The following is a 22407-nucleotide window of genomic DNA, read 5'->3' on the forward strand; positions in this document are numbered from 1 at the left end:
CTGAATAAGGATCACACGGATTTGAAACATTAACTTTGTGTCTGGTTCCACAGACGTCCTCAAATTTGATGAGCTTTAATCCAATCATTTTTAGTTTCTCATGCAGATTCACAGATTTACTCTGATGAAGAGTGACCCAGCCTCGAAACGTTAGCTCGGTTCTCTCTTCACAGATGCTGCCAGACCCACTGAGATTTTCCATCATTTCCTGTTTTTTTTCAGATTTCACATCTGCAGTAATTTGCATTATTATTGGACGATATATGTTGCTGCATGTCATCAAGAACGATTTGGGTAGGATAAAGGATGGGGCGTTTTCCATGAAGATGTGGCGTTGACAGATCTATTTACACCCTGAAACTTTGCGATTTGCATAATTTGCTACTTTACTCGATGAGCTTACTTGCGTTCACACTCTGCCACAACAAACAACAGATGACACGCTTTATTCCCTCTCTCAAAATACAATCTGTATCTCTGCAGCTTCCCACTGATATCTCAGTGAACTAAACGTAATCTTCAATGTATTAAAGTCCCAGTGCATGTCCCTGGGTAACAACAGTTGTCACATCACAGGTCATTAGTAAAATGTGAGTCCAAGTTGAAGAATTTGCGAAAGAAAGCCGAAGGGAGGCTGCCGGTCTGCTTGCGAGGGAAATGAGCTGGAGAGGCTGAATGACCAGTGAAGGAAATTCAAAAGATACAATATGAGACTTTGAACTGAGCTGTGAGAAAGTTTTTGAAATGTACCTTGGTAGCTCAGTTGGTAGAGCATCAGACTTTTAATTTGAGGGTCCAGGGTTCAAGTAGCTGTCAGGGCTTTGATTTTGGCTCAAGGCGTTTGCTTCCCAATGAACGGAAATAAAAATAAAGAATGCAGGATGCTTTATGGAAAGTGGAAGAACCGTGACAACGTCGTGTTTGCCAAATTGCAAGAGCCGTCCAGAATTTTCAAGAATTTTTGCTAGATTTTCAGTGAATGGAATAACTCTCTCCTGGTCTTGTCCTGCATTATACCACTGTAGTATTCTGGCCATTTTTAATCACTTCCCAATTCGCAAAATATTTCCTGTTTGTATACTTCTTTCCTGCAGAACTGCTTTTCAATTAATAACTTTCAGAATAACTGCAGTTTTTACAGTTTCAAAAGCCCAGTGCCGATGAATATTTTAATTTGCACTCTCAAAGTCAGCAGGAGAAATCAACAATACTGATGTTTAATCAAAACAATTGAAATCTGTTCCACACTTGCAAAGCTGTTTTGTAGATTGGTGCTGTGGCTTAGATGGTTAAAGTGCTTGTCTTGTGAACAGGAGATCCTGAGTTCAAATCTCAGCAGTACCTTTGTACATTCAGATTTAGCATGTAGCCTGTGAAGAATGCTTCTCATTCAATGGTGGACACAGGAAATGGTGACAACGTTTCTGTGGTGCTGACCTTCAACATTGCTTTCCGTTGATTTATGTCAAACTTCCATATCTCCCACTTTTCACGCAACTTCCATTTTCCTCATCTACTCCATTGCATGTAACCTCGCTTCAGCTCTGAATAAGGATCACACGGATTTGAAACATTAACTTTGTGTCTGGCTCCACAGACATCCTCAAATTTTATGAGCTTTAATCCAATCATTTTTAGTTTCTCATGCACATTCACAACATGTGCAGTATATTCCTTTGAATGCACGACAGGATTGACCTCAGGAAATCCAGTAGGAACATTCTGAATGTCTGTCAGCGATGTCTGTGGGCAAAGATTGAATGATTGAATGATTTACTCTGATGAAGAGTGACCCAGCCTCGAAACGTGAGCTCGGTTCTCTCTTCACAGATGCTGCCAGACCCACTGAGATTTTCCATCATTTCCTGTTTTTTTTCAGATTTCACATCTGCAGTAATTTGCCTTTTTATTGGACGATATATGTTGCTGCATGTCAGCAAGAACGATTTGGGCGGTATAAAGGATGGGGCGTTTTCCATGAAGATGTGGCGTTGACAGATCTAATTACACCCTGAAACTTTGCGATTTGCATAATTTGTTACTTTTCTAGATGAGCTTACTTGCGTTCACACTCTGCCACAACAAACAACAGATGACACGCTTTAGTCCCTCTCTGAAAATACAATCTGTATCTCTGTAGCTTCCCACTGATATCTCAGCGAACTAAACGTAATCTTCAATGTCTTGAAGTCCCAGTGCATGTCCCTGGGTAACAACAGTTGTCACATCACAGGTCACTGGTAAAATGCGAGTCCAAGTTGAAGAATTTGAGAAAGAAAGCCGAAGGGAGGCTGCCGGTCTGCTTGCGAGGGAAATGAGCTGGAGAGGCTGAATGACCAGTGAAGGAAATTCAAAAGATACAATATGAGACTTTGAAGTGAGCTATGAGAACATTTTTGTGATGGGCCCTGATAGCTCAGTCGAGAGAACATCAGGCTTTTAATCTGAGTGTCAAAGGTTCAAGTCCCTGCCAACATTTGATTTTAGCTCAAGGCGTTTGCTTCCCAATGAACGGTAGGAAATAAAAATAAAGAATGCAGGATGCTTTATGGAAAGTGGAAGAACCGTGACAACGTCGTGTTTGCCAAATTGCAACAGCCGTCCAGAATTTTCAAGAATTTTTGCTAGGTTTTCAGTGAATGGAATAACTCTCTCCTGGTCTTGTCCTGCATTATACAACTGTAGTTTTCTGGCCATGTTTAATCACTTCCCAATTCGCAAAATATTTCCTGTTTGTATACTTCTTTCCTGCAGAACTGCTTTTAAATTAATAACTTTCAGAATAAATGCAATTTTTCAGTTTCAAAAGCCCAGTGCCGATGAATATTTTAATTTGCACTCTCAAAGTCAGCAGGAGAAATCAACAATACTGATGTTTAATCAAAAGAATTGAAATCTGTTCTACACTTGCAAAGCTGTCTAACAGATTGGTGCTGTGGCTTAGATGGTTAAAGTGCCTGTCTTGTAAACAGGCGATCCTGAGTTCAAATCTCAGCAGTACCTTAATACATTCAGGACAAAGCATGTAGACTGTGAAGAATGTTTAATGGTGAACACAGAAAATGTTGACAACATTTCTGTGGTACTGACCTTCAAGATTGCTTCCCCTTGATTTATGTCAAACTTCCATATCTCCCATTTTTCACGCAACTTCCATTTTCCTCATCTACTCCATTGCATCTAACCTCGCTTCAGCTCTGAATAAGGATCACACGGATTTGAAACATTAACTTTGTGTCTGGTTCCACAGACGTCCTCAAATTTGATGAGCTTTAATCCAATCATTTTTAGTTTCTCATGCAGATTCACAGATTTACTCTGATGAAGAGTGACCCAGCCTCGAAACGTTAGCTCGGTTCTCTCTTCACAGATGCTGCCAGACCCACTGAGATTTTCCATCATTTCCTGTTTTTTTTCAGATTTCACATCTGCAGTAATTTGCATTATTATTGGACGATATATGTTGCTGCATGTCATCAAGAACGATTTGGGTAGGATAAAGGATGGGGCGTTTTCCATGAAGATGTGGCGTTGACAGATCTATTTACACCCTGAAACTTTGCGATTTGCATAATTTGCTACTTTACTCGATGAGCTTACTTGCGTTCACACTCTGCCACAACAAACAACAGATGACACGCTTTATTCCCTCTCTCAAAATACAATCTGTATCTCTGCAGCTTCCCACTGATATCTCAGTGAACTAAACGTAATCTTCAATGTATTAAAGTCCCAGTGCATGTCCCTGGGTAACAACAGTTGTCACATCACAGGTCATTTGTAAAATGTGAGTCCAAGTTGAAGAATTTGCGAAAGAAAGCCGAAGGGAGGCTGCCGGTCTGCTTGCGAGGGAAATGAGCTGGAGAGGCTGAATGACCAGTGAAGGAAATTCAAAAGATACAATATGAGACTTTGAACTGAGCTGTGAGAAAGTTTTTGAAATGTACCTTGGTAGCTCAGTCGGTAAAGCATCAGACTTTTAATTTGAGGGTCCAGGGTTCAAGTAGCTGTCAGGGCTTTGATTTTGGCTCAAGGCGTTTGCTTCCCAATGAACGGAAATAAAAATAAAGAATGCAGGATGCTTTATGGAAAGTGGAAGAACCGTGACAACGTCGTGTTTGCCAAATTGCAAGAGCCGTCCAGAATTTTCAAGAATTTTTGCTAGATTTTCAGTGAATGGAATAACTCTCTCCTGGTCTTGTCCTGCATTATACCACTGTAGTATTCTGGCCATTTTTAATCACTTCCCAATTCGCAAAATATTTCCTGTTTGTATACTTCTTTCCTGCAGAACTGTTTTTCAATTAATAACTTTCAGAATAACTGCAGTTTTTACAGTTTCAAAAGCCCAGTGCCGATGAATATTTTAATTTGCACTCTCAAAGTCAGCAGGAGAAATCAACAATACTGATGTTTAATCAAAACAATTGAAATCTGTTCCACACTTGCAAAGCTATTTTGTAGATTGGTGCTGTGGCTTAGATGGTTAAAGTGCTTGTCTTGTAAACAGGAGATCCTGAGTTCAAATCTCAGCAGTACCTTTGTACATTCAGATTTAGCATGTAGCCTGTGAAGAATGCTTCTCATTCAATGGTGGACACAGGAAATGGTGACAACGTTTCTGTGGTGCTGACCTTCAACATTGCTTTCCGTTGATTTATGTCAAACTTCCATATCTCCCACTTTTCACGCAACTTCCATTTTCCTCATCTACTCCATTGCATGTAACCTCGCTTCAGCTCTGAATAAGGATCACACGGATTTGAAACATTAACTTTGTGTCTGGCTCCACAGACATCCTCAAATTTTATGAGCTTTAATCCAATCATTTTTAGTTTCTCATGCACATTCACAACATGTGCAGTATATTCCTTTGAATGCACGACAGGATTGACCTCAGGAAATCCAGTAGGAACATTCTGAATGTCTGTCAGCGATGTCTGTGGGCAAAGATTGAATGATTAAATGATTTACTCTGATGAAGAGTGACGCAGCCTCGAAACGTTAGCTCGGTTCTCTCTTCACAGATGCTGCCAGACCCACTGAGATTTTCCATCATTTCCTGTTTTTTTTCAGATTTCACATCTGCAGTGATTTGCCTTTTTATTGGACGATATATGTTGCTGCATGTCAGCAAGAACGATTTGGGCGGTATAAAGGATGGGGAGTTTTCCATGAAGATGTGGCGTTGACAGATCTATTTACACCCTGAAGCTTTGCGATTTGCATAATTTGTTACTTTACTAGATGAGTTTACTTGCGTTCAAATTCTGCCACAAAAGACAACAGATGACACGCTTTATTCCCTCTTTCAAAATACAATCTGTATCTCTGCAGCTTCCCACTGATATCTCAACGAACTAGTGTAATCTTCAATGTCTTGAAGTCCCAGTGCATGTCCCTGGGTAACAACAGTTGTCACATCACAGGTCATTGGTAAAATGCGAGTCCAAGTTGAAGAATTTGAGAAAGAAAGCCGAAGGGAGGCTGCCGGTCTGCTTGCGAGGGAAATGAGCTGGAGAGGCTGAATCACCAGTGAAGGAAATTCAAAAGATACAATATGAGACTTTGAACTGAACTATGAGAACATTTTTGTAATGGGCCCTGGTAGCTCAGTCGGTAGAGCATCAGACTTTTAATCTGAGGGCCCAGGGTTCAAGTCCCTGTCAGGGTTTTGATTTTGGCTCAAGGAGTTTGCTTCCCAATGAACGGAAATAATAATCAAGAATGCAGGATGCTTCAAGGAAAGTGGAAGAACCGTGACAACGTCGTGTTTACCAAATTGCAACAGCCGTCCAGAATTTTCAAGAATTTTTGCTAGGTTTTCAGTGAATGGAATAACTCTCTCCTGGTCTTGTCCAGCATTATACCACTGGAGTTTTCTGGCCATGTTTAATCACTTCCCAATTCACAAAATATTTCCTGTTTGTATACTTCTTTCCTGCAGAACTGCTTTTAAATTAATAACTTTCAGAAATAACTGCAATTTTTACAGTTTCAAAAGGCCAGTGCTGATGAATATTTTAGTTTGCACTCTCAAAGTCAGCAGGAGAAATCAACAATACTGATGTTTAATCAAAACAATTGAAATCTGTTCTACACTTGCAAACTTTCTTTGCAGATTGGTGCTGTGGATTAGATGGTTAAAGCACCTGTCGTGTAAACAGGAGATCCTGAGTTCAAATCTCAGCAGTGCCTTTATACAGTCGGGTCAAAGCATGTAGCTTGTGAAGAATGCTCCTCATTTAATGGTGAACACACAAAATGTTGACATCATTTCTGTGGTACTGACCTTGAAAATTGTTTTCGCTTGTTTTATGTCAAACTTGATTCAAACTTCCATATCTCCCATTTTTCACGCAACTTCCATTTTCCTCATCTACTCCATTGCATGTAACTTCGATTCAGCTCTGAATAAGGATCACACGGATTTGAAACATTAACTTTGTGTCTGGTTCCACAGACGTCCTCAAATTTGATGAGCTTTAATCCAATCATTTTTAGTTTCTCATGCAGATTCACAGATTTACTCTGATGAAGAGTGACCCAGCCTCGAAACGTTAGCTCGGTTCTCTCTTCACAGATGCTGCCAGACCCACTGAGATTTTCCATCATTTCCTGTTTTTTTTCAGATTTCACTTCTGCAGTAATTTGCATTATTATTGGACGATATATGTTGCTGCATGTCAGCAAGAACGATTTGGGCGGGATAAAGGATGGGGCGTTTTCCATGAAGATGTGGCGTTGACAGATCTATTTACACCCTGAAGCTTTGCGATTTTCATAATTTGTTACTTTACTAGATGAGCTTACTTGCGTTCACACTCTGCCACAACAGACAACAGATGACACGCTTTATTCCCTCTCTCAAAATACAATCTGTATCTCTGCAGCTTCCCACTGATATCTCAACGAACTAGTGTAATCTTCAATGTCTTGAAGTCCCAGTGCATGTCCCTGGGTAACAACAGTTGTCACATCACAGGTCATTGGTAAAATGCGAGTCCAAGTTGAAGAATTTGAGAAAGAAAGCCGAAGGGAGGCTGCCGGTCTGCTTGCGAGGGAAATGAGCTGGAGAGGCTGAATGACCAGTGAAGGAAATTCAAAAGATACAATATGAGACTTTGAACTGAACTATGAGAACATTTTTGTAGTGGGTCCTGGTAGCTCAGTCGGTAGAGCATCAGACTTTTAAACTGAGGGTCCAGGGTTCAAGTGCCTGTCAGGGTTTTGATTTTGGCTCAAGGCGTTTGCTTCCCAATGAACGGAAATAAAAATCAAGAATGCAGGATGCTTCAAGGAAAGTGGAAGAACCGTGACAACGTCGTGTTTGCCAAATTGCAACAGCCGTCCAGAATTTTCAAGAATTTTTGCTAGATTTTCAGTGAATGTAAAAACTCTCTCCTGGTCTTATCCAGCATTATACCACTGTAGTTTTCTGGCCATGTTTAATCACTTCCCAATTCGCAAAATATTTCCTGTTTGTATACTTCTTTCCTGCAGAACTGCTTTTAAATTAATAACTTTCAGAAATAACTGCAATTTTTACAGTTTCAAAAGGCCAGTGCTGATGAATATTTTAGTTTGCACTCTCAAAGTCTACAGGAGAAATCAACAATACTGATGTTTAATCAAAACAATTGAAATCTGTTCTACACTTGCAAAGTTTCTTTGCAGATTGGTGCTGTGGCTTAGATGGTTAAAGCACCTGTCTTGTAAACAGGAGATCCTGAGTTCAAATCTCAGCAGTGCCTTTATACATTCAGGTCGAAGCATGTAGCTTGTGAAGAATGCTCCTCATTTAATGGTGAACACAGAAAATGTTGACATCGTTTCTGTGGTACTGACCTTCAAAATTGTTTTCGCTTGTTTTATGTCAAACTTGATTCAAACTTCCATATCTCCCATTTTTCACGCAACTTCCATTTTCCTCATCTACTCCATTGCATGTAACTTCGATTCAGCTCTGAATAAGGATCACACGGATTTGAAACATTAACTTTGTGTCTGGTTCCACAGACGTCCTCAAATTTGATGAGCTTTAATCCAATCATTTTTACTTTCTCATGCAGATTCACAGATTTACTCTGATGAAGAGTGACCCAGCCTCGAAACGTTAGCTTGGTTCTCTCTTCACAGATGCTGCCAGACCCACTGAGATTTTCCATCATTTCCTGTTTTTTTTTCAGATTTCACATCTGCAGTAATTTGCATTATTATTGGACGATATATGTTGCTGCATGTCAGCAAGAACGATTTGGGTGGGATAAAGGATGGGGCATTTTCCATGAAGATGTGGCGTTGACAGATCTATTTACACCCTGAAACTTTGCGATTTGCATAATTTGCTACTTTACTCGATGAGCTTACTTGCGTTCACACTCTGCCACAACAAACAACAGATGACACGCTTTATTCCCTCTCTCAAAATCGAATCTGTATCTCTGCAGCTTCCCACTGATATCTCAGCGAACTAAACGTAATCTTCAATGTCTTGAAGTTCCAGTGCATGTCCCTGGGTAACAACAGTTGTCACATCACAGTTCATTGGTAAAATGCGAGTCCAAGTTGAAGAATTTGAGAAAGAAAGCCGAAGGGAGGCTGCCGGTCTGCTTGCGAGGGAAATGAGCTGGAGAGGCTGAATTCCCAGTGAAGGAAATTCAAAAGGTACAATATGAGACTTTGAAGTGAGCTGTGAGAATGTTTTTGAAATGTGCCTTGGCAGCTCAGTCGGTAGAGCATCAGACTTTTAATCTGAGGGTCCAGGGTTCAAGTCCCTGTCAGGGTTTTGATTTTGGCTTAAGGCGTTTGCTTCCCAATGAACGGAAATAAAAATAAAGAATGCAGGATGCTTTATGGAAAGTTGAAGAACCGTGACAACGTCGTGTTTGCCAAATTGCAACAGCCGTCCAGAATTTTCAAGAATTTTTGCTAGATTTTCAGTGAATGTAAAAACTCTCTCCTGGTCTTATCCAGCATTATACCACTGTAGTTTTCTGGCCATGTTTAATCACTTCCCAATTCGCAAAATATTTCCTGTTTGTATACTTCTTTCCTGCAGAACTGCTTTTCAATTAATAACTTTCAGAATAACTGCAGTTTTTACAGTTTCAAAAGCCCAGTGCCGATGAATATTTTAATTTGCACTCTCAAAGTCAGCAGGAGAAATCAACAATACTGATGTTTAATCAAAACAATTGAAATCTGTTCTAAACTTGCAAAGCTGTCTTGCAGATTGGTGCTGTGGCTTAGATGGTTAAAGAGCCTGTCTTGTAAACAGAAGATCCTGAGTTCAACTCTCAGCAGTACTTTTATACATTCCGGTTTAAGCATGTAGCCTGTGAAGGATGCTCCTCATTTAATGGTGGACACAGGAAATGTTGACAACATTTCTGTGGTATTGACCTTCAACATTGCTTTCCCTTGATTTATGTCAAACTTGATTCAAACTTCCATATCTCCCACTTTTCACGCAACTTCCATTTTCCTCATCTACTCCATTGCATGTAACCTCGCTTCAGCTCTGAATAAGGATCACACGGATTTGAAACATTAACTTTGTGTCTGGCTCCACAGACATCCTCTAATTTTCTGAGCTTTAATCCAATCATATTTAGCTTCTCATGCAGGTTCACAACATCTGCAGTATTTTCCTTTGAATGCACGACAGAATTGACCTCAGGAAATAGAGTAGGAACATTTTGAATGTCTGTCAGCGATGTCTGTGAGCAAAGATTGAATGATCAAATGATTTACTCTGATGAAGAGTGACGCAGCCTCGAAACGTTAGCTCGGTTCTCTCTTCACAGATGCTGCCAGACCCACTGAGATTTTCCATCATTTCCTGTTTTTTTTCAGATTTCACATCTGCAGTCATTTGCATTTTTATTGGACGATATATGTTGCTGCATGCTAGCAAGAACGATTCGGGCGGGATAAAGGATGGGGCGTTTTCCATGAAGATGTGGCGTTGACAGATCTATTTACACCCTGAAATTTGCGATTTGCATAATTTGCTACTTTACTAGATGAGCTTACTTGCGTTCACACTCTGCCACAACAATCACCAGATGACACCCTTTATTCCCTCTCTTAAAATACAATCTGTATCTCTGTAGCTTCCCACTCATATCTCAGAGAACTAACCTTACTCGTCAATGTCTTGAAGTCCCAGTGCATTGTCCCTGCGCAACAACAGTTGCCACATCGCAAGTCATTGGGAAAATGCGAGTCCAAGTTGAAGAATTTGGGAAAGGAAACCAAAGGGATGCTGCCGGTCTGCTTGTGATGAATGTGATTTAAAATAGTTACTTTAGAGATATTAGTTAATGTAATGTAGAAATAAGCCACTTTGATTCTGGCAAGTAGAAACAAAGGATTTTAGACCGCATGGAAAAAAGCAGGAAGAGGTGTGTCTATGAGAGTGATGCTGCATTGATAGGGGCCGGAGAAAGGGATTGGAAGTGAGCCAATCAGAATAGATCAAACAAGTCAGGCGCGACATAGGATGACCTCTGGGTGTCGAGTATGTGAAACTTGATGCCATTTGAATGTGTCAGTACTGATCTCTTTGTGTGGGACATTCACTTAGCTCCCGGGGCTGCAGAGAGCAACATGTTATCTGTATCACTGTGGGCTAGGTAGCTTGCAAGCTGAATAAAATAACTAATGTTATACCTGCAAATCCATCTCGACTTTTATTGAGGCCAGACTGACGGATAAAGAAATTTGGGATTCAACATTTGGTGCCGAAAACCTTGATTTCTCAGGGCGATCCTGGTTTCAACTGCGAAATCAGAATTAGACTGATTATGAACAGGAGGATGGGGAACGAGGGCCCTCAATGTAGAACTGGAAAATGACCGCACATTGATTGTTCCCCTCTTCTTATCGTCTGATTAGTCTGGTCACTCGCGGTTGGCACAGAAAGACCGCCACGACGAAATCACAGGTCAGTCTGGGGATTAGCATTTTAATTGATGGGATTTCATTTGTGAGTTAATTCGGCTGGGGTAGGTTATATTGTTGATGGGATATTTAAAACTATAAATGGTTCAACTTCATTTGTGAGTTAATTCGGCTGGGGAAGGCTATATTGTTGATGGGACATTTAAAACTATAAATGGTTCAACTTCATTTGTGAGTTAATTCGGTTGGGTTAGATTATGGGAGGTCGATGCGACATTTGAAATTGAAAATGGTTCACCTCCATGTGTGTGTGTGTTAAAAATATAGTTGATTCAGCTAAAATTGTCTCCTTCGACTGTAGTGGCGAAAAACGCAGTTCCGAGGACTAGTTGAGATTATGGGGAATTCCTTGGATAGCACAAATGATCCAGGCATGCCACTGCAAATATTATGTGATAAGTATCCGGACAAAGCGAAGGATTTTAGAAAATTGTCAGCACAGTTAAGAACTAAAATGGGAGATGAATGGCCACTAGGGGGCACCAAAGACCTAGAAATGGTTAAGAAAATCCAGGGACAAATTTGGAGAAAAAAATCAAAGTATGAAAGCTAAAGAATTAATTGGATTATGGAGGCAATATTGTCAAGAGGAAAGAGATAAGATTATGTTGTCTAGCTGGCAGGACAATGCCCTTAAAATGGGGATTCCAATTAGTGAACAGGGTAACCTAAAAACATTACAGATCTTGAAAAAGGAATGTGCATTTAAAAAAAGAGCAAGTAGAGACAGGAAAGACGCGGGTCAAACAAGAGATGAGCTACGTAGTTCAATGGCTGGCCTTGAATTGACAGAAAAAGAAAAATTCAATAATTTGGAAAAGTCAGTAAAAGTTCCGTCTGCACCTGTAGCATGGTCTGCGTTCATTCCAGAACCACCAGAGTGCAATAATATATACCCAGTCATTGCTCCCCAGATTCCAAATATGCCAGAAACTCAAGCCCTTTTGGATGATAGTGTGGGTGATAGTGTGGGTCCTGATTTACCAACTTCACGACCAGAAGAGCAAAAGGAACTCTGTCCCACAAGCCCAGTTAGCTCTAGGACAAGATCTCGGACAGCGAGAGAGGGGCTTGACCCTCACCTGAAACAATTAAGCATATCACCTAAGTCTCTCCAAACTAAGGAGAAACCACAAGATTTGGGAACAAAGGAAGCTGAAACAACTTCTTTTGAAGAGAAAGAACTCCCCCTAGTGACAGGGAGAGACGTTGAAGTCTTGGAACAACCAGGGGAAATAGCTAGAGTGCCCCCTGGTGACATTCGGAGACAGTTACCGATTAGGAAGATGCGAAACCCCGACGCAGTGACTGCGGGAGCGAACCCCACGATAGACGTTTACTTCCCATGGACACCCAGTGAGATGATGGCTATTATGGCTACAATCCCAGATAGAAAAAAATCTCCTGCTGCCTTCGTGGATTCCTTGAGAACTACCATCTCAATTTATCAAGCTGATTCAAGGGCCCTCTGGGCCCTAGTCCAGCAGATTTTAACCCCAGCAGAGTACCGCAATTATCTTAACCACCTGAATTATGCTAGTCATGCCGCACTTCAGCAGGCCTATGCGTTAGACAACGATAGAAGGACACAGATCTTGAATGCATTGAATACACATTTCAAAGGCCCATAAATCTTTCTGTTATCTTAGACCTAAAACCTAAGAAGACTGAAGAGCCAGAGGAATTTCTGGAGCGTTTTAATGAAATCTACCGGGGGCAGTCAGGCGATTTGCTGTATCAAAATGGTCAGAATTCCCCTCAATATTGTGCTATGTTAATGCATTGCCTACCACCTTCTGTGGTTACTGCTGTGAAATGTAATAACATGAATTGGACAGAGAACGACCCTTCCCAGATGGCAAGGGTAGTCAGATTTTATTGGAAGGAGGGTGTAGGCCAAGAAGGAGGCTCAGTTACAAAGCTTAAGACTGAGTATGTAATGAAAAAGGATGATTGGCGATCCCAACAAGCGGCAGAAATGGTAGTTTACCAGCAGGAGCCCCAATATAGTGACTTTGGGTGGGTGGATCAGCGAAGAGGAGGATACCAAACCCACCCAAAGGGACCCTCACCCCCTTTTTATGGCCCACCGAACAAATCAACAGCTCTACAACCGCAGCCCCCTCTGAGGGGCCATTGGTCTACTGGAAGAAGAGGACGGGGCAGAAATAGAGGGAGCAATGCATGTTTTAATTGCGGCTGTGTAGATCACTGGCAACAGGGATGCCCCTTTAAAAGACAGGCAGTAGAAGGAGATTATCCGACCCAAAGGAGAGGGTACCCACCAAGGGGAGGACAGACGAGATACACTGACTTCTCCCAGGAAAACCCTTTCCCAACACAGGATTGACTAGCTAATTTAGCCATAAGGACTCTCCAATCGGACAGGGAACCTATTATCTCTCTGCAGATAGGAGATCAACATCACTCATTTGTAATCGACACCGGGGCAGCCATGTCTTCTGTGCAATCAGCACTTAAATTACCATTATCCGACCACACGCAGCAATTGTCAGGGTTCCAAGGACAGGTGTGTGAGTATCCTATTTCTGAACCTGTGACAGTCACTTACGAGAATAAGTCTGCAGAGCATCAGTTTGTAGTGACTACTGGATTGGACTGTAACTTGTTGGCCCGAGATTTACTGTGTATCTTGCAGCTACAGCTAGAATGCGGAGATGAGGGGGTAACGGTTACATCATGGAGGATGAGACAACAGTGCTATATTTGTATCACCCCCCAGTGGTGGACGTTAGACGTTGAACAGTCACTGCATCACGTTACCCTGGCCTATGACAGAACTGGACGAAACAGGGAGTTGGAGGACAAATACCGGCCATTACTTGAGACCGAATGGCCAGTCAAGGTTACAGCCACAGTCACGGGAAAAGAAGGTACAGCCGATTTTGTTACAATATCACCACATTTATGGCCACAGTCAGCTTCGGTAAGCCCTCATATTACACGTCAGGTCCGTGACCAGTACCATGCCAGGGATATGGGGCGAATGGTCAGGAGGGCGGTGGATCATTCGGATCCAACAGACTACGCACTTCAAGTCATGCCGGACGGCACTACCATAAAATATTTTGAGGTCCCTGAAACGATTAACACTCGACTGCAGCATCACAGGGGACATGATGTGTTGGAATATGTCAATCCACAGGTCTGGGCGGAATACCCATCACAAGTGGAAAAGACAAATGTTACACCTATTAAGGTGATGATTAAGGATCATGTAAAGCTACCTTCCATTCGACTATACCCCCTGAAATCTCAAGCTGCTCCATCAATAGATAAATTAATTCAAGAGCTGTTGAAACAGGGTATTTTGGTCCCTTGCCAATCAGAATGTAACACCCCCATACTTGCTGTGCCTAAACCAGCCAAACCAGACCAGTACCGATTAGTACAGGATTTACGTTCAATTAATGCCATCGCACAGCCGTTACATGCTCTCGTCCCTAACCCTGCCCACATACTGGCTCAAATTCCAGCTCAAGCCCGGGTCTTCGCCGTAATTGACCTTCAGCACGCCTTCTTTGCCCTCCCACTTGCGACTGAAAGTCAATATTTGTTTGCCTTCACTTACAATGGACAGCAGTATACCTGGACCCGACTGCCACAGGGGTTCGCCAATTCACCTACACTCTCCTCCAGATGTCTGCAGACCCAACTCCAGGCCTTGACATTGGAGCATGGTTCCACTCTGGTGCAGTATGTAGATGACATATTGGTGGCAAGTCCTGACGAGCCCAGTAATAGGGATGATGTGATCCAATTATTGAACCATCTATCTTCGTTGGGTTATGTTGTTTCACAAGCAAAGGTCTTGGTGGCTCAGAGAAAAGTTAAGTTCTTAGGAGTTTTACTTACAGCCACAGAAAGAGGTCTCGAACCCAGTAGGATTGAACCAATATGCCAATTCCCCGCCCCTACAATAGCCAAGGAGGTTCGTCATTGGCTGGGTATGATGAATTATTGTCGGCAGTGGATACCAAACATCGCTGTCTATACAAAGCTGCTGACGCCTTACACTAGTGAAGGGGGGAATTTTACTCTCACCACCGAGGCACTCGAGGCCTTCCGTTGCCTGAAGCAGGCCTTGCTACAAGCACCGGCCCTCGGTAGGCCCCTATACGACCGACCATTCCAGATATACTGCACTGTTCTGGAAGGATGTTCAACAGCGGTACTCACCCAGCAACATGGGGACAAGCACCGGCCCGTAGCATATTACTCTTCCAAACTCGACCCAGTGGCGTTGGGCCACCCTGTTTGCACCCAGATCTTGGCAGCGATATACAATAGTTTGCAGGCTGCTGCCAACATCACTCTCCAACAGGATATTACGGTGTATAGCTCCCACTCGGTAATCGCACTATTGGGGCAACTGCAGACTCAGCATCTTACCGCAGCTCGTCAGAATAGGTATGAGATATACCTTTTGAACAATCCACGTCTGACATTTAAATACTGTACCACTATCAATCCAGCCTGTTTTCTCAGTGGTCCCCCTGTCAATGAGGACGCGCCTGGTCACGACTGTTTAGCCTTGATTCAGGAAACTACAACAATAAGGGACGATCTGAGTGATATTCCGTTAGAACAACCTGACATGATTATGTATGTTGATGGCAGTGCATTAGTAAGCCCCACTGGCCGGAGACTGTCGGGTTATGCAATCATAGATCAGGATGGTCTGATTCTAGAAGCGGCAGCTTTCCAGACCCCTTACTCAGCACAACAAGCCGAACTTTTTGCCCTCACCCGTGCATGTATACTGGGGGGAGATCGCCGGGTTAATATCTACACTGACTCCCGATATGCTTTCGGGGTAGTTCATGACTTCGGACATCTCTGGAAGAATAGTGGATTCCTTACCTCGGCAGGCACAGAAATATCCAACCGGGGTTTAGTTAATGACCTACTGCAGGCCCTCCTTATGCCCGCGCAGATTTCCGTTATTAAATGCGCTGCCCACACGAATGGTACAACCCCAGTTGACGTTGGTAATGAACGAGCAGATTGTGCAGCGCGAACAGCCGCGCAAATTCAGCAAGTGATGGTGTAGAAGACAGATATGAAAGTGTATAACTGAAAAGGTTCTCCCGGCCATTTTAGGTTAGGTTTGGTTTTAGTGTTTAGTTTAGTCAGTTTTGTCCTTTGCAGTCTCCATTTTAGAGATGTCTTTTGGGCATTCTGTCAGTCTAACAGTCTGTGTCAGTGATGTTAGTCCACTTTTGACTTTGAGTTTGAGTTTAGCTGAAGATTAGCTCTCTCTCTCTCTTCATGTTTCATTGCCAGACTTTGACCTTTAAAAAGTTACTTTCGAGCTGTCTGCCTAAGCAAAGAAAGATAATGTCTGTAATTCTCTGAAAGCTTCGAATTGTCTACGAATTGCCTTTTAAATGACTTTCAAATTGTAATCAAGCGACTACAAATAAAACAATTCTTTTTGGCACCTGAGGAGTTTATACTGCAAATTTCTGCTGAGTTCCAGTATTCGCAAAGTGCTACTGATAACCGAATAGCAGAGATGATATAAATTCCTTCAACTATACACAGTCGAATAATACAAGGAATCGAACAACTTAACACAGTCTACAAATATTATAAATCTTACAACTTGTCGTATTGCGCCAGGACTTGATTCATCAACTAAGCTTCCCCCAAACTTGGCGTAGTTCGACAGGTTAAGAATCTCTATAAATTATAGTTTCCTTTAATTGGCGAGCCAGCCAGGAGTCGAACCTAGAATCTTCTGATTACAAGTCATTCGTTTTGGCGTAGTCAGGCAGTGGGGGGGAGTACTGAGGACGACCTTCGGAGGCCCAGGTGACGACGGAAAGCTTCGAAGATAATCGGAGGAGGTCGGGAACCTTCGGGAAGCTTCGGAGATAATCGGAGGAGGCCCAGAAGACAGCCGGAACCCACGGCTAGACTAGGGTAAGAAATATCTTTTTCACCCATTAAAAGTCTTAAAGCCGCATCAATCAGCACTTCGACCCTTGAAAAGAACATTTTTTATAAACTGTGTTAAATAAATCAAGTGCCAGTCGGTCAGACTATCAGACGTGACTGGAAGATGAGTCACTGCAGTAACTAAAATAAAACGGCAGTCAGCGATCAAGAAAAGTTATGGCTGATCCTAATCAAAGTGTAGATTCAGAGCCTTTAGCAGGCAGAAAATTACTCCCCACTACATCCAAGGGGGGTGCTGGAATACCAGATGTTTCTGTTGAAGATATGTTGGGGGATTGTAGATCTTTCACTCGTAGACATTTTAACCTATGTGAAACCTCAAAGAAAATTGAATCAAAGTATGATATCCCCAGAGGACAGTGGTCCTTCAATAATATCAAGAGAGCATGGGGAAAATGCACACGATTACACGGTGCAGAACGTGTAAAATGGTCCTTGGTAATTACGGGACAGATACACAGTCAGCAAGAGATCATTGTTAAAAATAAAAGTGATCATCAGCTTCAGTCCACTAAAGACCAACTAAGTGCAGTTCTTGAAGATTTGCAAGATGCAAAATCCAAACTTGAGCATTATGATGAAATTAGAACAAAATAAAACCTCTGAACTCCAGCAGTTAAATGTTCAAATCGGAGAATTTCAAAATCAAGTTTTTAAAGTGGTGTCAAAATACCAACAGTTACAATTAAATACTGAACAAAGTGATGATGAGTATAGGACTACTAAAAGGCAACTAATTACAGTTGTTGAAGAATTGCAAGATGCAAAATCCAAACTTGAAACAGATTTGCAAGATGCAAAATCCAAACTTGAGCATTCTGATGAAATTAAAACAGATTTGCAAGTTGCAAAATCCAAACTTGAGCATTATGATGAAATTAGAACAGATTTGCAAGATACAAAATCCAAACTTGAAACAGAATTGCAAGTTGCAAAATCCAAACTTGAAACAGAATTGCAAGATGCAAAATCCAAACTTGAGCATTATGATGAAATTAAAACAGAATTGCAAGATGCAAAATCCAAACTTGAAACAGATTTGCAAGATGCAAAATCCAAACTTGAGCATTCTGATGAAATTAAAACAGGTTTGCAAGTTGCAAAATCCAAACTTGAGCATTATGATGAAATTAAAACAGAATTGCAAGATGCAAAGTCCAAACTTGAGCATTATGATGAAATTAAAATAGATTTGCAAGATGCAAAATCCTTGAAACAGAATTGCAAGTTGCAAAATCCAAACTTGAGCATTATGATGAAATTAAAACAGAATTGCAAGATGCAAAATCCAAACTTGAAACAGATTTGCAAGATGCAAAATCCAAACTTGAGCATTCTGATGAAATTAAAACAGATTTGCAAGTTGCAAAATCCAAACTTGTGCATTATGATGAAATTAGAACAGATTTGCAAAACAAAACCTCTGAACTCCAGCAATTTCAAATCCAAGTTTTTAAAGTGGAGTCAAAATACCAACAGTTGCAATTAACTACTGAGCGAAGCGATGATGAGTATAGGTCCACTAAAAAGCAACTAATTGCAGTTGTTGAAGAATTGCAAGATGCAAAATCCAAACTTGAGCATTCTGATGAAATTAAAACAGATCTGCAAAACAAAACCTCTGAACTCCAGCAGTTATCTTTTCAACTAACAGAATTCCAAAATCAAGTCTTTGAAGTGGAGTCAAAATACCGACAATTGCAATTAAAAACTGAGCGAATTGAACTTGAAAATTGCAAGTTAGTGAAAGAAAGATGTGTTTTAGAAAGGAATATAACCAGCGTGACTGAACATTGCAATTCTTTGACAAACATGCTTTCTGTACAAAAGATTGAACAAACTCAGAAAGCAGTCCAAGCCACCCACCTAGTGGCACAATCGGCAATTGCACAGCTGAGATCAATTGTTAAACATAAATCATTTTCTCTGTCGGATGAATCAGACGAAGATAGTGTTCCTACAATACAAAATGCTAAAGCAATTCGACTAGCCCCTTTAAAACGCAAACGGGTTAGGGTTGGAAGCAAATAAATAGAAGAAGATGGTGAAACTATCACTAGAAACATATTTGACCACCAATGGGTTCATGAACAAATTGATCCTTCTAAAATTGACGAATGGTCCAAGGGTCTTCCACACCCTAAAAAGGGTGGTATGACCACATGGGATGGAATTCACAGATTACAAGCCATTTACAGTCTCCACCCACTTGATGGAGTACAAATTCTGACTATCATGCTAGGTACTCGTATAAGTTTAACCCTTAAAAATGAAGTAGAAGTTCCCTTTGGAGACGATTTGCAAAATTTAGAAGCTGGTTGGCAAGCAGTCAAGAATTGGCTATTAAAATTCCGTCCCCCGACGACCAATTGGTCTAAGATCACAGCTTGCATTCAAAAAAATGATGAAGATATTCAGGATTTTGAGGAAAGATTTTTACATACTTGGATGGAATATTCAGGGATGACACTCGACCAGGAAAATGACACATGGGATGCAAGCACTTTAAGTCCATTAAAAACGGCTTTTATAGCCGGTGTTAAACCTGGAATTTCTGCTGCCTTGAATTTGGTTTTACCAGCTTGGGCCACAGCTGGCACATACCGAGACATAGTTGACCGATGCATTCAGATAGATCGTGGTTTGTACAATCAGGCAACTTTTAACACTGCAGCTGCTCAAATGCAGCCTATTGCTAAAATCCAGCCCATGTTACCTGCTGCTCCAGCGGCGGCTGTTGCAGCACCTGCAGGAATATCAGCAGTAACTACAATTTCACCACCGGCGCCAGGGCAAACATGTACCCTTGCTCCATTAAAATCACGTAAGGAAATACCACAATGTCTTTTCTGTGGTAGAGTAGGACACTGGATGGCAAAATGCTATCAAAAACAACGGATGGATTCAAGAGATGATAATGAAGTAGAAAATATTCATTACAATACATACCCACCTCGTGGTCAATTACATAACTCACACAAACAAGACGCACCTAGGGTTACGTTCCAACAAGACACACCCAGACTTGCGTACAGGGATTCTAGACCCTCCCAGCCGTACCCACGTAGGGAGGAACCGTACCCACGTAGGGACGAGCTGTACCCACGTAGGGAGGAACCGTACCCACGTAGGGACGAGCTGTACCCACGTAGGAATCTATACGATGATGATAATGCTATGAATGAAATGTTAAACAGCTGTCCTCCAGCTCAAAGAAGTTCTCTGTATGATAATTCAAAAAACTACTAGAACCCACTCTTGATGATTCTCTCCATTTCTCTCTACATGCACTTGTGGAACAAAAAAATGATGGACTATATATTTCATTAAGAGTGGGAGGCATTTATATCGATTTTTTATTTGACACTGGAGCTGAACTTACCTGTGTTACTGAACAGAGTGCTGCTTTCTTTCCCCTAACTGTAGAAACAATTGAAGCTTTTGCTGCAGGAGGAGGCTCGGTCACTCTTCGGAAGACTAAACCACTGCTTTTAGAATTTGGACCACATCAACTGATGACATCAATATGGGTAGGTCCGGTAACACAAGCACTTCTAGGTATGGACATCTTATCACAACTAAATTCTTCACTCAATTTCAATAATGGAAAAAATCACCTGGTCCATTAGACACATCAAAAAAGATGAAATACAAAAGCCATCCAATTTGGGCAATTGACAAAAATGATTGTGGTCTTTTAAAAATGGAACCAGTCACTTTTATGGGATCCGCTCCACCTTGTACCAAACAATACCCTATTAATAAAACTTCAATTCAAGGCATTCGACCTATAATAAAACAACTTGAAGAGAGGGGTATTTTAATGCGCATTCACAGTTCATCAAACAGCCCTGTATGGCCTGTAAAAAAGGCTAATGGCACATGGCGCCTCACTATTGACTATAGAAAGGCAAATCAATTCATTGTCAGAAAAGCTCCTTTAGTGGCAGATCCATCTACAATCTTTAACTCTTTAACTCCTGACCTTCAATGGTTTTCAGTTATTGACATGGCAAATGGCTTCTGGTCAGTACCACTGGCTAAACATGTACAACCATGGTTTGCTTTTACAGTCAATCAGCAACAGCACACATGGACTAGACTACCGCAAGGTTTTCATAATAGCCCAACTGTTTACCACATGGCTCTGCAGAATCATCTCAGGCAACTGCCTGATCTGCCTTCCACCATTATTCAGTATGTAGATGATGTTCTAATAGCCTCCATCAATAAAGATGATCATGACAAAGACTTACGGGTGGTCTTGAACCACCTCAGTACAAATGGTCACAAAGCGAGCTTTGCCAAAGCACAAATTGCCCAGGAAGAAGTTGTTTACTTGGGTCAGAAAATTTCCAAAGGCAAAAGGGAACTTACTCAGAACAGAACAATTGCCATCAGAGCAGCTAAAGAACCCTCAACTGTACAGGAAGTCAGATCTTTCTTGGGCCTCTGTAATTTTAACAGAAATTGGATTGATTCTTATACTCAGTTATCCCAGCCATTAAATGATCTTTTAAAAGGAAACAGAAAATCAAAAGATCAAGTTAAACTCAATTCAGAACAAAAACAATCATTTCTGAATTTGAAAAAGGTCTTGTGTTCGGCACCAGCCTTAGGTATTCCAAACAACGGAAAACCTTTTACCATGTTTGTTCATGAAAGAGATGGTTACATGACTGCATTTCTAGCTCAAGAACATGGTGATCAGTTAAGACCAGTTGGGTACTATTCCCTTAAACTTGACAATGTGGCACTGGCATTTGGCAGTTGTTTACGAGCCATGGAAGCCACATGTCGAGCTGTAATGATGACATCAGGCCTTGTTCTAGACCAAAAATTAACCATTAAATGTCCACACTCAGTCCATTCTCTACTATCCATGAACAGAGTGTCACAAGTTACATCAGCTAGATGGACTAGGTGGACAGCAGTACTGGAAGCTCCCAACCTATATTTTCACAAAGCTAGTCCTATAAACCCATCATCCTTGCTCCCGCTTCCCGAGGAACAAAAGGGAGGGGAGGGAGAAGGGCATGACTGTGTGAAAATAATAGAGGAAATGGAAGAAGTACGCTTAGTAGAAGAAGAGCCACTACAGAACCCAGATTTAATCCTATTCACTGATGGTTGCTCTTTTATTGACAAGGGTATCAGAAAAGCTGGGTGGGCAGTCACAAGCCCATACGAAGTATTAGCTGAAGGAAGCTTGCCCCCAGGTACATCAGCTCAGCAGGCCGAATTAAAGGCACTAACAGAAGCATGTCATGTGGCAAGAGATAAAACTGCTAACATCTATACTGACTCCAGATATGGTTTTGGAGTAGCACATGATTTTGGCCATCTGTGGAGAAAAAGAGGATTTTTCACAACGGCAGGTACACCTATCCGAAATGGACAGGAAGTACAAAATCTTCTAGAAGCTATGGTTTTACCAAAAGAAGTATCAGTTCT

General features: G+C 41.5%; 6 non-coding genes across 6 annotated transcripts; all 6 read left to right on the forward strand.

Annotated features, from left to right (window-relative positions):
• The first annotated feature begins 1270 nt into the window (after window positions 1-1270).
• On the forward strand, window positions 1271-1344 carry trnat-ugu (transfer RNA threonine (anticodon UGU)). The gene has a single exon. It is a non-coding gene; the product is annotated as a tRNA-Thr (tRNA).
• A 1585-nt stretch (window positions 1345-2929) lies between these two features.
• trnat-ugu (transfer RNA threonine (anticodon UGU)) lies at window positions 2930-3003 on the forward strand. Its single transcript has one exon. It is a non-coding gene; the product is annotated as a tRNA-Thr (tRNA).
• Window positions 3004-4467: 1464 nt separating this feature from the next.
• Window positions 4468-4541, forward strand: trnat-ugu (transfer RNA threonine (anticodon UGU)). Its single transcript has one exon. It is a non-coding gene; the product is annotated as a tRNA-Thr (tRNA).
• Window positions 4542-5601: 1060 nt separating this feature from the next.
• trnak-uuu (transfer RNA lysine (anticodon UUU)) lies at window positions 5602-5674 on the forward strand. Its single transcript has one exon. It is a non-coding gene; the product is annotated as a tRNA-Lys (tRNA).
• A 2006-nt stretch (window positions 5675-7680) lies between these two features.
• Window positions 7681-7754, forward strand: trnat-ugu (transfer RNA threonine (anticodon UGU)). Its single transcript has one exon. It is a non-coding gene; the product is annotated as a tRNA-Thr (tRNA).
• Window positions 7755-8715: 961 nt separating this feature from the next.
• On the forward strand, window positions 8716-8788 carry trnak-uuu (transfer RNA lysine (anticodon UUU)). Its single transcript has one exon. It is a non-coding gene; the product is annotated as a tRNA-Lys (tRNA).
• The last annotated feature ends 13619 nt before the right edge of the window (window positions 8789-22407 follow it).

The sequence above is a fragment of the Scyliorhinus torazame genome, chromosome 4, assembly GCF_047496885.1.
Source record: "Scyliorhinus torazame isolate Kashiwa2021f chromosome 4, sScyTor2.1, whole genome shotgun sequence".
NCBI lineage: Eukaryota > Metazoa > Chordata > Chondrichthyes > Carcharhiniformes > Scyliorhinidae > Scyliorhinus > Scyliorhinus torazame.